The sequence below is a fragment of the Mauremys mutica genome, chromosome 3 (assembly GCF_020497125.1).
Source record: "Mauremys mutica isolate MM-2020 ecotype Southern chromosome 3, ASM2049712v1, whole genome shotgun sequence".
Lineage (NCBI taxonomy): Eukaryota > Metazoa > Chordata > Testudines > Geoemydidae > Mauremys > Mauremys mutica.
Window position 1 is genome coordinate 90,809,567 of NC_059074.1, and position 18,393 is coordinate 90,827,959.

The 18,393-nt window shown below is 41.5% G+C and overlaps 1 protein-coding gene across 1 annotated transcript in view; it reads left to right on the forward strand.

Moving 5' to 3' along the window:
- SLC35F1 (solute carrier family 35 member F1) overlaps positions 1–18,393 on the forward strand; it is a 373,073-nt gene that overhangs the window by 258,613 nt on the left and 96,067 nt on the right. The gene's annotated exons all lie outside the window — the stretch shown is intronic.

The following is an 18,393-nucleotide window of genomic DNA, read 5'->3' on the forward strand; positions in this document are numbered from 1 at the left end:
GACGTTTTGCAGCATGAGCTTTCGTGGGTGAATGCCCACTTCGTCGGATGCAAGAGTGGAAATTTCCAGGGGCAGGTAAATATAAGCAAGCAAGAAGCAAGCTAGAGATAACAAGGTTAGATCAATCAGGGAGGATGAGGCCCTGTTCTAGCAGTTGAGGTGTGAAAACCAAGGGAGGAGAAACTGGTTCTGTAGTTGGCAAGCCATTCACAGTCTTTGTTTAATCCTAAACTGATGGTGTCAAATTTGCAAATGAACTGAAGCTCAGCAGTTTCTCTTAGAAGTCTGGTCCTAAAGTTTTTTTGCTGGAGGATGGCCACCTTAAGATCTGCTATTGTGTGGCCAGGAAGGTTGAAGTGTTCTCCTACAGGTTTTTGTATATTGCCATTCCTAATATCTGATTTGTGTCCATTTATCCTTTTCCTTAGAGACTGTCCAGTTTGGCCAATGTACATAGCAGAAGGGCATTGCTGGCATATGATGGCATATATTACATTGGTGGATGTGCAGGTGAATGAACCGGTGATGGTGTGGCTGATTTGGTTAGGTCCTGTGATGGTGTTGCTGGTGTAGATATGTGGGCAGAGTTGGCATCGAGGTTTGTTGCATGGATTGGTTCCTGAGCTAGAGTTACTATGGTGCGGTGTGCAGTTACTGGTGAGAATATGCTTCAGGTTGGCAGGTTGTCTGTGGGTGAGGACTGGCCTGCCACCCAAGGCCTGTGAAAGTGTGGGATCATTGTCCAGGATGGGTTGTAGATCCCTGATGATGCGTTGGAGGGGCTTTAGCTGGGGACTGTATGTGATGGCCAGTGGAGTAAAGAAAAGCTTATTTTTCATCTAATAATAGAATAAGATCATTTAGAGCTGGAAAAGATGTACTATTAGCGCATATCTGCTCAATGCTTTTTCCTTAGAGTATTGTCTGGTTTTGTTTATTTCTATGTACACCTCTACCTCGATATAGTGCTGTCCTCGGGAGCCAAAAAATCTTACTGCGTTATAGGTGAAACTGCATTATATCGAACTTGCTTTGATCCACCGGAGTGCGCAGCCCCGACCCCCCCGGAGCGCTGCTTTACCGTGTTATATCCGAATTCATGTTATATCAGGTCAGAGGTGTATTTAAAACAGAGACAAAGTCAGGATTATAATAAAAATGTCTTGCTGAATGCTTCACTTTGCTGTTTGAAAATGCATGGGAGACCTTCCATCAATTGTAAAAAGGAACTGCTCCATCTTTGGTATCTTGCAGATTCTTATTATATCTTAGATTTATTATGATTATTTACCTACTAGGCAATAGGCTATGTACACACAAGAAAACAAAGTCTGTGCCCCAAACAAACTACAACCAGGGTCTCCGATCCTATGTTGTGTGGCATGTGGAACAGTCCACCTACACACTACAAGTTTGAAAACTAAGATCCCGATCCTGAATTGGACCATATAGCCTTTTTTATTAAGCATTTCCTGGTTTTCCTTTTTTTACTTCTATTTCTATTGTCCTCAGTTTGTGTAACCCTTTCCTATTGTCCTTATTAACTTTTACCCAATAGCCCATTTTCCTCTTCTTCACTATTTTGAGCCTCTCTTCTTTCTGTTCATGTGCAGATGACTATATACTTACATTATCTATTGTCTTGAAGTCAGTCCAGAATTAATTATTTCAAATTGGCTCCTCTGACAAGGATCTTAAAAAAGAGAGATAATTTGATTAAGTTAAACAGATAGAGTGAAGAGTTCTTTTTGTTCAGATATTCATATGGGGTGCACCAGTCCTTTTCCCGGAATTGTATTGCTTATCAGTTCTGAGCCATTTTGTTCACTTAACTCTTAATTAGAATCCCTGTATTAATGTTCAGGGCCTAGAACAGACAAGGCCAGGTAATGCAGTCATAATTATAATTATAGGGATTGTACAGGCATTCATTTAATAACTGTTCAGTTTCATTAGCTAATGGCCCAGTCTTGGTGAGAGTTACTCTGATGCACACACCTAATACTGTGTGTATTTCCACTGAATAATAGGCTTGGAGAAACTATTTGAAGGACAAGTCCCTTACTCAGCAAATTTTACATGATCTGAGATCATCCTTCCTGAGATTTATGTAAGATAAACAATTGTAGAGTTTTATCATTTTTCACTTCTGGATTATTTTGTTTCTTCTCTAACTTATTACTTCAACAGTGGAAGAAGGGACAGACTTATGGTTAAAGCACAAGACCCATAAAAAGGGAAACACAAACTTATTGGGTGAAATCCTGAAGATTTGCCATTGTCTCTCTCGAGGTGTTTACATGGCTCCCTTGTCTCTATTGAGGTGTTTACATGCCCCCTCCACCACTACCACAATATCTAAATGTCTGTTTTGTTTGGCAAGTTGTGTAACCTCTCTGTGCCCATATCTGCTCATTGGCAAAATGGGGACACAACATAAAACTACTACAGGACCAAATTCTACACTGCTGGTTTCATTGGGAGCTTTACCTGAGTAAGGTCTACAGGACTTGGTCCAGAAACAGGCTGAGAGTTGAGTAGTTGGGGTATACAAATCAGGCTTGAGAGCCATTGGCTTAGCTGTGCAGCAAGTTCAAATTCTAAGGCACTTCTTTCATCACAAGTCTAACCAAGGTTTTTGTGTTCCCCATTACCATAGTATCTGAGCACCTCACAATGTTTAAGCTGTTTTCCTATGCATAATTTGCATGTATTACCTTATCTGCAAGAAGTGACATGCTGTAGCTGCCAACACTTTGTTCAACACCCAAAATGTGCACCAAACCAATGCACGAAGATATGGGACTGGTAGGATTGGGTGAGAATAAATAGCTATAGGTCTTTATAGCAACACACAACTGGCCTTTTTCTGATGTGCCTTTCCCAGATGAGTTCACTCACAAAAGATGACACATCTTTTCATATTGATCACCAACAAGACAGCTCCTGAGGCAATTTGAATCATTATACCAATAACATTGTTGGCATAAATCTTGGATTGTAAGGCCTTCCAGCACTTATATTGACAGGCTGCTGTATCTGGTAATGACAAGACAACTAGACTGGAAAGTAAGTTAAACCAAGATGTGTGAAACATTGCAGAAAGGTTTCGCTCTAAACACTGCCTGGTGTTACAGAATCCAGGCTTGTAGTTGATAAAAAATCACGGTAACAGGGATACAGCAAGAATCCATTGCCAATTTACAGTGAGATCTGGTTCAGGTTTTCCTCCTTTTTATTTGCAAATAATTAGGCTGAAAAGACTTTCTCCCTGACCATCCCAAGCAAACTTTTTTCATTTGAAAATTTTATGATCAGCTCAGTCATATCTACTTGAAATAGATTTTGTGTATGATACTGTGTGAAAGAAAGAGAGAGACTTCACCAGCTCTGAGGATCCAATCCTTAAGTCCCTATTCAAGGCTGAAAAGGAATATTTTCTATAAGTATTGGAATTCCCAGCTATAAGCCTGACAATGCAGTAGTATAAAAAGCAGCATGACCAAGAGTTGCACATCTATGGTGGTTGAGTTCAGATCTGAAATGACTCTCTTTGGGGATGGAAGTTGCTCTCTGAGATAACAGATTTTCTTTCAAGACTTCTAGGATTGTCTGCATTCAATCAGGTCACCACCAAAATTACTAAAGCACTTGCTTCATGACATTTTCACTGTGTACCCCAGCCAAAGCCAGGACTCGCAGAAGCATACGATTATTTTATTTTTAGCTTATTTAAAATATATCTCATAAGGGTCCTGATCTTGCACTATTAGAGTCAGTGAGACGCAGTGATTTTGATGGACCAGGACTGGATCCAGAAGTTCATATGCACTAGGCGTTTGAGTGCACACTATATAAAAAATTACATTACACTCCAATAACCACTGCTTAGCTCCTAATCATTGAGGAAAGATGGTTCAATGGTTAGGACTTGAGAGACCCACGTTTAAGTCCCTGATCCACCACATATTTTCTGTATGACTTTGGGAAAGTCTTTTAGTCTCTTTGTGACACAGTTCCCTATCTGAAAATCAAGTATAACACTTCCCTACCTCACAGAAGTGCTGTGAGGATAAATACATTTTCTTTCTTAAGTGACTTCAGTGCAAGTGAAAGGTGCCAGGTTGACACAGATTCCTTACACTGACATCTCCCCATCTAACAAATATGCCTCAATCCTGATTTGGAGAGACCATCTGGAGGGGTTGGTGGACAGTTTAATTCCCATTCCATTCATTCTTGGGCATCCTGAAACTATTTATTATTAATAATTATTTGTATTATAGTGGCATCTGGAGACCCCAACTGCCTAGAAGCTATACATACACAGTATAAGGGACACTATCTGTCTCAGTCCGCAGAGACAAGACATGCAAAAGATGAAAGCAAGGAAGAATTATCCCTGTTTTTATAGATGGGGAACTGAGGTACGGCGAGATTAAGACTTGTCCAAAGTCCCACATGGAGTTTGTGGTAAAGCCAGGAAATGAACTCTCATCTCTTGGGTCTCTCTTCAGTGTCTTAAATATGAGACCAGCTTTACTTGCTGCCTGTGGTGGTGGTGATAGTTTTTTTTCTGAGGTGGACCCCAGTCCTGCTAAGAACTGAACTGAAACTCATTCCATACAGGGCTACTGAAAACCTGACAGATGGTAATTATATTTTTATCACTACTCACCTGGGCTAGCTATGAACTTGTGGCATAGATGAAAAACACTGTATCCATTACCAATCTGTTGGGCGTTCCTCAGAACTTCAGTTTTTATTAGCCGGAGTAATTAATTATACGTGGGAGAAGTTCATGATGCTTTAGCGCGCTGCAGTTTGTTGAGCATCCTGCAGACCTGGAAATGCAAACTGTGAAGAAGCAAATCAAAAATAAACAAGGAGCCAGCTGCGTTTTTGTTTCCTTGAAATAACCCATATTCTGTACCTCTGTCTTTCTTTTTGCTTTGTTTGATCTTTTTCTTACTTGTCCTTTGGAAATAAATCAGCTATAAAACTTTTCATGTTGAGATTTGGCCAGATAAGGTCTAAAGAGGGGCCATAGTTGCACTAGCAGCTAGACAACCTCTGCATTTTCCTAAAGGAGAGTAGCAGCAGGACAGTACCAAAATCTGGCAAAAAGGCAGTTCTAGGGATTTAGCCATTCAGATGCCGCAGAAGTGAGTGACTGCTGGGTGGGAGTTTAACATATGTTTTGCCTTCTGTGAGAAACCTGGCAGCCAGGTTGTTAGTTTTGTGGAAAGGAGAGTTTGCCCTGATAGATGTAAAAAGTTTGACATATTTGCCTCCCTTTTTAAATGTGAAAAAATAGAAAAGATTTAAAAACTCCTGACAGTAGTAATGAAATTCACAGACAAATCATCAGATACATTTTTCATGTTTCAGTTTACTTAATTCCTAGTATGGATCCAGCATAGGGTCAGTTCCTGATTTGTGCATGTGAGTGCTTAGAAGGGGTGGAATAAAGGGTGTGCCTGGAGTCTTATGCAGCACAAGGCAGGATTTTAATCTAGCAGTTGAATGTACGAAGGGGCGGGGGCTTCCTTGGAACCACACAACATCCATAAGGTGGCGTTCATTGGTCAGGGGGTATGATCAGACCCCCAACATGTATGTTACTGTGTGTTAGTCCAGGGTACATGATTATCCTTACCAGAGCAGTAGTAAAGTGCATCCTACTGCATGTTCCACCCCTGTTCTCCAGGAAGCCCTGAGTTATCTTGTGATACACTAGCATATTGTTCTGGGACCCAGCACTCAATGGCACCATTCCCAGCCCCAAAGCAGTACAGCCAAATAAAGGCAGGATTTTTACAAATGCTATAGTAAATTCAGGGTGGTAATTAGAAGTTAATCAAGGTTATCACACACTGTTGTGTAATACACATTGCCATAGTGCTGCACATTCAAGCACCCTACTGTGCTTTAAAGGGTTCGTGTCTACTTTGTTGAGAGCCAAATTCTCTTGTATGGCATCAGTGTAAATAGCTCTTTAAGAAAGGTACCATTTCTGCCTAAATACATTTTTAGAAGTATTTTTATAATGGCATAAGTACCACTAATTCGATGCTTTGTGATAATTGCTAAGAGTATTGGGAAAGCTAGTTTGTAAAAGGTGCTGTAATGTGGAAGACAGGCACCACTCTTCAGCTTGTAGGGTCCTGAGATGACACTATTATAGTTAATTTAGTATATTCTCTAGTATGTGGCTTCCAGCCATTTATATGTGTAGCTATACTGATATTTGAGAATATGTGACTGGTTGTCACTTGATCGCCCCCACGCTTTTCTTCATGATGAGCCTCTGTTAAATCATATTGCACTGCAACTACTGGCCTTCCTATCAGATGCATGTGCCTTAATCTACAGAGCAGTGTGGCTTGCTCCAAACACCAATGGAGATTAGAGCTCTCACTGCTGAAAGAAATGTGGGTGGGCACTAGCTAGCCAGGGGCGGCTCCAGGCCCCAGCACGCCAAGCGCGTGCTTGGGGTGGCATGTCGCGGGGGGCGCTCTGCCGGCCGCTGGGGGGGCGGCAGGCAGGCGACATGCCTGCGGAGGGTCTGCTGGTCCCGCGGCTTCGGTGGACCTCCCACAGGCGTGGCTGTGGAGGGTCCGCTGGTCCCGCGGCTCCACTGAAGCCACGGGACCAGCGGACCCTCCGCAGGCACACCTGCAGGAGGTCCACCGGAGCCGCAGGACCGGCGACCAGCAGAGCACCCCTGGCGGCATGACGCCGTGCTTGGGGCGGCGAAATCTCTAGAGCCACCCCTGTAGCTAGCATTGCCAAGCTAGTCATATAAACTGCCCAAAAAGGCTGGAAATCCCTGCCAATCACACACATGCCATTGTAGACTAGTAGTAGTAATAATAAATTCACACTACCCAGGGAAACTTGAGCTCAGTGTTTGTGTACATATTTATTTATTACAATCTGGCAGCTAATTCTCTCGAATTAACTAGATAAATGTCCCATGTTCTTCACTCAATCTTCATTACAAATATTAAAGTGTGTGCTTTTGTAATAATTTCACAAGATTAATTTGTTTTCCATAAAACTCAAAGTGAAGCTGTTAATTATCTTCAGCGTAGTATCCGATTATTTCTCTTGGGTTGGGAGGCAAACATCAAGCATCTGTCTACAAAGTGGTCCTCTCCTACTGATTTAATTTGCACTGCTTAAACAACTGTCCTCAGTACCAATGAACACTACTGCGGGAAGCTTGAGCCCCCTGCATTGTCCTGGCTGCTGGTAGGCAGCAAGCAGATCATGAATGTTTCCAAGATTTCAGCTGTTAATAGCCCACCTTAACTGATTAGTCTTGTTATAGTTAGTATGGCAAGACCCATTTTTTCATGTCCTCTGGGTATATATACCTTCCTACTGTATTTTCCACTGCGTGGATCCGATGAAGTGGGTTTTAGCCCATGAAAGCTTATGCTCAAATAAGGTGCCACAAGTACTCCTGTTCTTTTTATGTATAACTCTGAGGTCTGTGCTGATAAACCAAACATGGGTGTCAATCCCAGTGGGAAAACATCACCAAGAGTTGTATTCCAGCCCAGCTGCCAGATGTCTGCAGACGCGCACACTTTCACATGAGGATATAATGGACCAAATATTAAAATGCTATTGATGACTGGGATCCAGTATGTTATGCACATTTGCAGCAGCTTTCATGCTGTCTGTGGATGGGTAGATGATTGATCAAGACAGCTGGAGCAGATAGTCTAATATCTTAAAGAAGATCAATGTTTTTACAGCTACAATAGTTGCACATATCATTGCTGCTGTGCACTGAAGGAAAAAAGGCAACTGAGAAAAAAATTCTATACTGTTATGAAGATGTAGGCCCCTCGTAAAAGTACTGAGTCAAAAGCAAAGTAGCAGTGGATGATCCCTTATTAAATACTTTTTCCTTCCACCTTGAAAGAGAATTAGACATACTATGAACTACTGAACTTTGCAAACACACCTGTTCAGTAATATCCTTGGTGAGAATTTAGAAGTCCAAAACACTGTTTCTGTAAGATCAATATTCACAATGTTTACAGTTATTTAGAAAAGACCCCTTTGCCAGCTAACATTCATCATAATCTTTCCCTTCTTCCTCTTGTAAGTATGACTTTGATCCTATGGTTACAGCTGGCTGTTTTGTTCGTTCGTTCGTTCTTTCTTTCACAAGTAGCTAAGTGATACTGGGAAGTAGTATGTAAGTGCCAACAATGTATCAAAACTGTGCTTTGAGGCACAGGTTGATGGTCAGAAGTGGTCAATTAAAGTTAAAATAAAATTAAAGGAGGCAATGCATTATTTGGCAAAGCACTTGTTCCCTTTCTAGGCTATCTATATTTTGCTGGACTGCCTATCATTGAGGTAGATGAGGTATGAAAGTTCAGAATACAGCAATCTGAATGTTACTGGGCTGTCTGGAATGTCTCAAAGAGGGAGAAATTAAACATGCATATGAGAAACAGGCATTTTTTGAATTTGTAATAATAAAAACACCAGAGAGAATACACATGAAAGGTTATTTGCTTGCACAGCAAAGATGAGGCATATTGCTAGGCAACAAAGACATACAGGCAGTAGTGGGCCATGAAAGAGGAATAGTGAGAGACTTTCTGAATAAATTCTTCTCATGTTAAGAACCTGTTGGCAATCTTGTGTCAGAATTCTGCCTATCACATTAACTAGCAAACCTTACATGACTGAGACTCTAGGTTGATGTTTTTGCACCAACCACTTTTCCTTTATGCGTGGTAGGGATAGATTTCCACAAGGGCAGCTGTTGTGTCAGAATGGAAATGAACACGCAGTCAGTCCAGGGCTCGGAAACAACTATAATGAGTTTATTCATATATAACACTCTCAGGTGACCACAGTGTAACTCACTGTTAAGGGAGACTTGACAATGTGCATTTCCTTTTAGTGGGGACTGGCCATTCACATGTTGATATCCAAAAGTTTACCAAAAGAGAAGGGTCTTAGGGGTTAAGACACAAACCTGGAAGTCACGACTTCTGGCTTTCCAAGTGTCTGATGGATGACCTTGGGCAAGACCCTGTTGTCTTAGTTTCCCCATCTGTGAAATGGGGATACTTAATGAATTCATCCTTTCATAGATAAAGTTTGTCACGTGCTTAGGGCCTTTCAGCTGAGGCTCTCAAAGCAAAGTGTTAATATGCAAAGCAGTTTGAAATGTTGTTTCTCTGTGTAGTGGGAGATACCTGTCTCTACCATCAGCATAATGAGTAAGCCCTCACTCCAAGCACCTTTCAGATCTCTGGTGTTATCCTTCACCCCCAGTCACTGCCATCTCAATAAAATTCAGACCTGAAACCAAACTATGTTCCAGGATTACAAGCCAGTCTTTGAAACAGAGTATTCAAGTGAAAAGAAAGGTCTTTTTCTTTCCCTAAAGTAAAAATGTGAAGGAGAAAAATGTTAACGGCAGCTCAGTGGATTAGAGTTTGAATTCTCTTTTGGTTTAGTACAGGAATCCTTTATTCTCTTGACTGTTGGACACACCAGTCCCAGCTATGAACTGAAAATCCTGTGATTTCTTTGTCTTCTTAGATTTTCTTCCTGGAGGGAAAGAGAAACACACACTCAGTGGGGAAAGAATAATGGCCCAATCCCGTATACACAGGTATACATCCAGAGTAAATCGGCTGAAGCCTTGTGCCCTTTAATCTACTTCCGTTTCAAAGCAAGGTAGTTCAAAAGTGCACTATGCATTTGTTCATTTAAACAAGCCCTAAGAGGAGGAATACCAGGCCTGCCTGGGAGGAGACTGCAGTATTACAAATACCTTGATAGAATAGATAGAGTGAGAAAAGGTATGTATTGTACCATCTAAATCCAACTAGGATCACAGCAGAGTGGTGAAAAGGAGCAGGATATTTTGTCTGTATGTATGTGTGAGTGTATTACTTTGAATGTGTCTGTGTAGGGTGAAATGGACAAAAAAACCTAATCAAATTTGGTGATATCATTAATATCAACCTATTTACAGCATAATTGCAATTGTGTGCTAAGTTAAGGGCAAAACAGTCTGATTCAAAATGGTTTAAAGGGGAGTAGAAAGAAAAATATATTTGTACTGTATTAAACTTTCTCTCTGTATAGGGTAAACTAGCCTGGAGAAAATTGTATTTGTTCTTTTTAATGACATAGAACAATTGCCTCTTTTCCCTCCCATATAAGTGAGGAGTGACTGTGCTTGTCGCTCAGAAGTTGCCAGTAATTGGACCTGATGTTTCCTGACTGCAGCAGATGAATATGTCAATGTTGTGAGTTTGAGCACAGAGCTGGGCGATACATTTTGTGTCATTAGTTAAGGATTGCCTCAGGACTCTTACCACTTGATGAGCACAGTCAAAGGTATGACAAAAGGTCCCATCCTGAATTGCTGCAGGCTGACCCCAAGGCCTGACACAAGGCATCCATCTTAGTACCCACCCGTAAGTCACACCCAGCACAACAGGTTAGTCAGACAAGGCTGAGCTGCACTGTACCATAGAAAGGAAATGCAAATGGAACAGAGTGTTTTGTTTATAGCTGTTGATTTTTCCCCCCTTCTATGTACTACAGCAACTGTGTTTAACTATTTAAATACTGGCATTTTCCGTACTGCCAGCCAAATTGACACTTGGGAAGATGTGCATGTATATTTTCAAGTTCCAAGGGGCTAATCTATTCATGTCCTAATCCAAAGAGCGGTTGAGCATCTATTGGGATCAGTCCCCTGTCTGCAACAAACCTGGGATGAAGGACAACAGAATCTTTTCTGATATCTTGGCTCAAATTTTACCTATCATAACAGCTTGTGCAACAGCACAAAATAAGTATCAGAAAATAACACTGTAAAAAAAAACTATAGCACATACTAAGGAACACCATGGTGGTGTAGGCATCAGGTTTCGTTTAATCCACCTACTCCCTATAACCAGAGGCTTGAGTTCTACTAGGATTGTTTCAATCCTTCCTATTTTCAAGGTAGATAAACTGTTTCTGTGCAGTTTACTGTGTGTACATATCTTTCAGAGAAGACTTTCAAATCTCACATTATGCCTAATCTGCATGAGCATTAAAGATCTCATGCATTTTAAAACCCAGTGCCATAGGAATTGCCACCAGATCAGTCTCTCACTCATAGATTGTATGGTCAGAAGGTACCATCATGATCATCTAGCCTGACCTGCACATTGCAGGCCACAGAACCTCACCCTCCCACTCCTGTAATAGACCTATAACCTCTGGGTGAGTTACTGAAGTCCTCAAATCATGATTTAAAGACTTCAAGTTACAGAGAATCCACCATTTACATTAGTTTAAACTTGCAAGTGACCTGTGCCCCATGCTGCCAATCTGACCTAGGGGAAAATTCCTTCCTGCCCCCAGTTAGACCCTGAGCATGTGGGCAAGACATACCAGTGAAACACGTGGGAAAGAATTCTCTGTAGTAACTCAAAGCCCTCCCCATCTAGTGTCCCATCACCGGCCATTGTAGGCAGTCTCATCATACCATCCCCTCCATAAACTTATCAGAATCTGTTTTGAAGCCAGTTACGTTTTGTGCCCCCACTGATCCTGCTGGAAGGCTGTTTCAGAAGTTCACTCCTCTGATGGTTAGAAACCTTCATCTAATTTCAAGCCTAAACTTGTTGATGGCCAGTTTATATCCATTGTTCTTGTGTCCACATTGTTACTTAGCTTAAATAACACCTCTCCTTCCCTGGTATTTATCCCTCAGATGTATTTATAGAGCGCAATCATATCTCCCCTCAGCCTTCTTTTGTTAGGCTAAACAAGCCAAGCTCTTGGAGTCTTCGCTTGGAAGGTACTTTTTTCCTTTCCTCTGATTATCCTAGCAGCCCTTCTCTGCACCTCTTCCACTTTGAATTCATCTTTCTTAAACATGGGACACCAGAATTGCACACAGTATTCCAGATGAGGTTTCACCAGTTCCTTGTATAATAATACTAACACTTCTCTATCTCCATTGGAAATACGTTACCTGATGCATTCTAGGATGTATTAGCCTTTTTCACAGCCACATCATATTGGCAGCTCATAGTCATCCTGTGATCACCAATATACCCAGGTCTTTCTCCTCCTCTGTCACTTCCAACTGATACATCCCCAATTTATAGCAAAAATTCTTGTCAGTCTTTAAGTGCATGATCTTGCACTTTGCACTATTAAATTTCATCCCATTTCTATTACTCCAGTTTACAATGTCATCTTGTATGATATTCTGGTCCTCCTCCATATTGGTAATATCTCCCAACTTTGTGTCATCCAGAAATTTTATTAGCACACTTCCACTTTATGTGCCAAGGTCTTTAATAAAAATGTTAAATAAGATTGGTCTGAAGACTGATCCCTGAGGAACTCCATTGGTAACCTCCCTCCAGCCTGACAGTTCACCTTTCATTATGATCCATTGTAGTCTCCCCTTTAACCAGTTCCTTATCCATTTTTCAATTCTCATATTAAGCCCTATCTTCTTCAATTTAACTAATCATTTCCCATGTGGAACTGTATCAAATGCCTTACTGAAATCCAGATAGATTAGATCTACTGCATTTCCTTAGTCTACAAAATCATTTATCTTCTCAAAGAAGGAGATCAGGTTGGTCTGGCATGATCTACTGTTTGTAAAACCATATTGTATTTTATCCCAATTACTATTTACCTCTAAGCCTTTAACTTTCTCTTTCAAAATTTGTTCCAAGACTTTGCATACAATTGAGGTCAAACTAACAGGCCTGTAGTTTCCCAGGTCACTTTCCCCCCCTTTCTTTAAAATAGGAGCTATTTTAGCAATTCTCCATTCATAGGGTATGACCCCTGAGTTTACAGATTCATTAAAAATCCTTGCTATTGGGCTTGCAATTTCATATATTAGTTCCTTTAATATTCTTGGATGGAGATTATCCAGGTCCCCTGATTTAGTCCCATTGAACTGTGTGTGTTTGATTTCCTCTGATATGGTCATTTCTATTTCTATATCTGCATTTCCATTAGCCACCCTGCCTCTACCCCTATGATCCTCATTATCCCTATTAAAAACTGAGGCAAAGTATTTCTTTAGGTGTTGAGCCATGCCTAGATTATCTTTAATCTCCATCCCACATGAAAATGTAATCTGAAATAAGGTAGGGTGTGAATTTTAAAGCAAATTAACTATTCCTGATTAAGTCTCTGTGCAGATGCTCTTATTCGAGAATGAGTGCCTTATTCTGAATTATTGTAGTCCATTTTGGAAGTGGATTAAACGAACACAGAAAAGTGTCTACACATAGAATTAAGAATAGTTAATCCACTTTAAATGCATACCCTACCTTATTCAAGATTAATTTTCATGTGTAGATTATCAGGAACAGCTATTCCAGAATAACTCCTTATGTAGACAAGCTCTTATTTGTGGGTGGAGCTTGAAATTGTGCCACCACATTTTTCCCTAATCTAATCCTTATCTGGGCTTCTTATTTTAGGTCAATTCAGCATCCTTGCGGATGATAGTTTCTCAGTGTTTTCCAAAGATTTTATGGCCACAATGGCAACCATGGACCTATCCCAGTTGTTTTCTCACTCAGTACTTGTGAGTGGACACTGTTTGCATCTTGTATTGCACTGGGTTGGCAACTGAGGTAGTGAAGTTTATACCTAATGGTTTGACTATTATCTCCTTCAGTTTGAAGTCAGGAATGTTACATGCCCTGAGTTTGTAACTGCGTAAGGAGAATGACTGCTCACCTCATGGGTGAACTAAACTGTCTGCCTGTGATGGACTCTACCTGCTGGTGTTCTGAAGCCCCTCCATGCAAGTTACCTCCACTTGCAATACATGTATCACCATGCATATAAATTGAAACTGTACTAGTAATAGTAAATAAAATAACATGTTAGCAGACCATTTGTGTATCACTTCCAGTGCATAAGCTGGCTGCTCAGTGTGGCAGGGGCTACTCCACTTCTAACATTGATTTGTTGAGAGCCTACTTACCCATCATGGATTCCTTCTCTAGTCCAACACATTCTTTTTCCTGTTTCACTGGCATAAACTCCATAATGGGGGAGGGGAGCAAGGTAAATATCATACATGTATCTTTGTTTGAGATCAAGGCCTTAGAGGTAAGTAACCACATTATGACAGTCCATCTGAGGTAATATTTCATATCCTCTGGGAGGTTTTGTATGTTTTTATGCATAAATATTACAAATTCCACATCAGTTACATAAAACAGACCAAGGTATAACAAGGACATAAAAATAGAAGAGGAGGTTATCATGATAGCACTGCATTCATGTGCTGTCACAACATGAGGTTCAGAACTGGTGGGTCCCTTTTCTTGAACTAAGAACAATTTGTTACTTATTCCTGCCTTCAAAGAAACCCTTATGTACCTCAAAATGGAATAAATTAATTATTAAACTCATAATTAAGGACCAGATCATTCCAAGTAAAACGTAGTGTAGAAAGTGAGGGGACTCAGAATTCACTCCGGGCTTGTCTACACCACACAGCTTTTAGTGACAAGGCTGTGTCGACACAACCTTGTCACTAAAAGTCAGTGTGTGTAAATGCTCTTTTTCGGTACTTTGTCAGCACTTTTGTTGGTACTTCCAGCCCACTGAGCGGCGTTAGCTTTGTTGGCAGGAGAGCGCTCCTGCTGATAAAGCCGCGTTCACACTGCAACTTGCGTCGGCAAAACTTTTGTCTTTCATGGGGGGGCTTTTTTAAGTACCCGTGAAAGACAAAAGTTTTGTTGACAACTTTGCAGTGTAGACAAGCCCTCAGGAGCAAAGTAGAAAGAAGTACTAATGCTGCATGTTTCCAAGGTAAAGTTGCAGAAGAAGTGTACGTGATACAGGACAGCTACTGCTTCATGTAGAAAGGGGGCTGTGGTTGTGCAATTTGGGGGGATGTGTCAAGGCCACAGAAGGACCACTAGGCCATTGCACAAAAAGGCTGTGGGACAGGGAAAGAAAAATAGAATCATGTAATGATTGCAGGGAAAGAGTTTATTGACTCTCCCACACGTCTGTCTGTGGCTGTAATTGGTTTACAATCACCTCCCCTGTTGATCTCTAATTCAGTGGTTCTCAAGTCCGGTCTGCCACTTGTTCAGGGAAAACCCCTGGCAGGCCGGGCCAGTTTGTTTACTTGCTGCGTCTGCAAGTTCGTCTGATCGCGGCTCCCACTGGCCGTGGATTCACCGCTCCAGGCCAACGTGGGAGGCAAGAAGCGGTGGCCAGCACATCCTTCAGCCCGCGTCAGTTCCCGCAGCTCCCATTGGCCTGGAGCAGCAAACCGCAGCCAGTGGGAGCCATGATCAGCCGAACCTGCAGATGCAGCAGGTAAACAAACTGGCCCGGCCTGCCAGGGGCTTTCCCTGAACAAGTGGCGGACCGGCCGCTTTGAGAACCACTGCTCTAGGTAGTTTAGATCATGCTGGGAGTTCTGTTAATCTCATAAATTCACAGAACAGCATACTCTGGCTTTTAGCTTTTGCCTAAACTAAGTGCCACCCTTAGCAGGTGGAGAGAAACACAGTCCCACCATTGAAATAATATATCTATCATTGCTTTGGGGCTTAAATTAGTGAATGTATGCTGTTCCCTAGGTGCGGGGAGATGAGAAGGCGTGAGCAGAATAGTGACGGTGCTGGATGGAATATGGCTCCAGTAATAATTACTTATCCAGATGGCTTCTGACCACACCACAGATGAGCAGTGCAATGATCAGATTCCATTTCAGCACAGTGACTTTCACACTGAATCCAAGTTGAGAGACACAAAAGCCTAAGCAGATGCTTGGAATTGAAAACCCACCCACTACTCATACTGCTATTGAGAGAAATACCCAGGTACTTTAAATAGTTTGAAGGGTGAGAGTGAAGATTATAAAAGTGCTAACCACAATCATTTATTCAGCCACTGATACAGGTCAGGATTGTGCTGCTGGTATTGTTTGAATGGACTTCCAAGCAGACCTGGGTCCAACTGTGGTTTGTATGCACACTGAAGTAATTGTCTTACTGCCAGTGGTAATAAAAGTTGGCTGAAGGTGCTGAGCCTTTACAGCAGGTGGGCACTTCATGTTAAAAATCTACTCTTAAAGACGCAAAGTGATGTGGGGTGGCCTGGTCTAGTATTGGCCATGTCACTAAATGACCACAGAAGGCTTGAGTCTCCTCTGACTTGCACCTTGTGTAATTGTTCACACATGTGCAAAGCAGATGTCAATCTCTGCCATTCAGACCTGATAGTTTTACACCCAGTTTGCACTCACAGGGTGCAAGGCAGCAGAGAAACATGATGAGATGTTTTAAAAGTATAAGTGAGGTTTTCTATAGCAGATACAAGAACATGAACAAACACTGAATATACAACTGTACCTTAATACTTATTAGATGGGATTTCAGTTCCTTGGGCTTTCCCCTGGATAGTACTATGGTCAACATCTGTTGCCATCTCCTCCCATCAAGGGAGCATCAATTCACGTGGAGGTTCATCATCTGGGCTTTCGCAGCCATATAATTGCGACGTAGTTTTTCTTCACATCAGGAAGCTTTTTTTCCTGCAGTGATGTTAAATGTCATGCAGTGATCTATGGAAATGGTCTCTACTGCATTCCTAATAGTTCACTTTTCAGCTCAGCTCACAGCCTGTGGGGCTGCTTTATTGTCCTTGGCAAACAGGATTTCACAATTTTCCAGCACTGTGTCTACCATGACGATTGATTCCTCAGCACTCAAATTGAGATGATGCCTCCTCTGTGAGAGGTCAACAGCATCCTTATTTTTTTTACTGCCTGATCCTGCATGATGTAGCTTCACTCTGCCTGAGACTCTGCTCTGTTGATGAGTTGGCTTGTGTAAGCAAGGTGTACCCTGCTTTACTGAAATGGGCAGGGTGGATTCTATTGGATCATCTAGAATGGCTTTCAGTTGCCTTAGGCATTGTATTGAAGTGGTGCTTAGAGTGAGACATACCAATATAACTACCTGCTTTATAAAATAATGAAAATGCTCTTTCCTTTTTTTTTAGTCTACTTAATATCAGTCCCTTTGAGCAGCTGCATGTTAAAGGAAGGTGCACTGTGTTTTTTATTTGCTGAGAAATGGGTGCATGACTGATCTAATTCAAGGCTTTGACCATGATATAGATGGGTAAGCAGATGAGGATAAATTCGCAGGTGTGAATATTGAGTGAAATAATGAAACAATTATGAAATCTCTGCAGTGACTGAACTGGACATATGTTAGTGACCATAACAAAATGTTCTACTGAGCAAACTGATGGATGGTTAAACAGTAAAGTCTTTGTTGGCGATGCTAGAGTAACCAGGGCAATCTGGATGCTTAAAAGGGGAGCCTGTAATGATTGTGTATGCTTATAATTCACTAAATAATGCTTGACTACCTCATCAGATGATTGATCTCTACTCTTTTAATATTGAAGTGCCCACAGAATGATAGAAATGTGGGGTTGGAAGGGACCTCGACATATCATCTAGTTCACCCCCCTCGCTTAGGCAGGATCAAATAAACATAGATCATCCCTGATCACAGGCTTTCATATAAACTGTTCTTAAAAATCTCCCCTGATGGGGATTCCACAACCTCCCTTGGAAGCCTATTCCAGAGCTTAAGTGTCCTTAGATGTTAGAAAACAACTTTCTAACTATAACCTAAACCTCCGTTGCTGCAGATTAGGCCTATGACTTCTTGTCCTAATATAGCAGCAAAGAATCCTGTGGCACCTTATAGACTAACAGACGTTTTGCAGCATGAGCTTTCGTGGGTGAATACCCACTTCTGGGTATTCACCCACGAAAGCTCATGCTGCAAAACGTCTGTTAGTCTATAAGGTGCCACAGGATTCTTTGCTGCTTCTACAGAACCAGACTAACATGGCTACCCCTCTGATACTTGTCCTAATATAAACTCACATACCTTAAACTGCATTATTTGACTTTATTTCTTCAGGGGAGGAGACATAGATCTTAGCTGGATACTGTCTTCACACATGTGCAAAGAGCAGAACAGGGCAACTCAAAAAGACCCAGAAACTTACAGAACAGAGTATGGTAATTGCTAGATATTTTAAGTAGCTGTTCTAAAACTACATAGGAAGTTTCCATTCTGGATAGGGTGACCAGATGTCCCGATTTTATAGGGACAGTACCGATTTTTGGGTCTTTTTCTTATATAGGCTATTACCCCTCACCCTCTGTCCCGATTTTTCATATTTGCTGTCTGGTCACCCTAATTCTGGGCAACCCACCTGGTAGATCATTTGCTCATCACCTTTTAAGTGCTGAACAAATCAGAAAGCAAGGGGTGGGAAAGGTTTTAAGTAGAGTTCAGA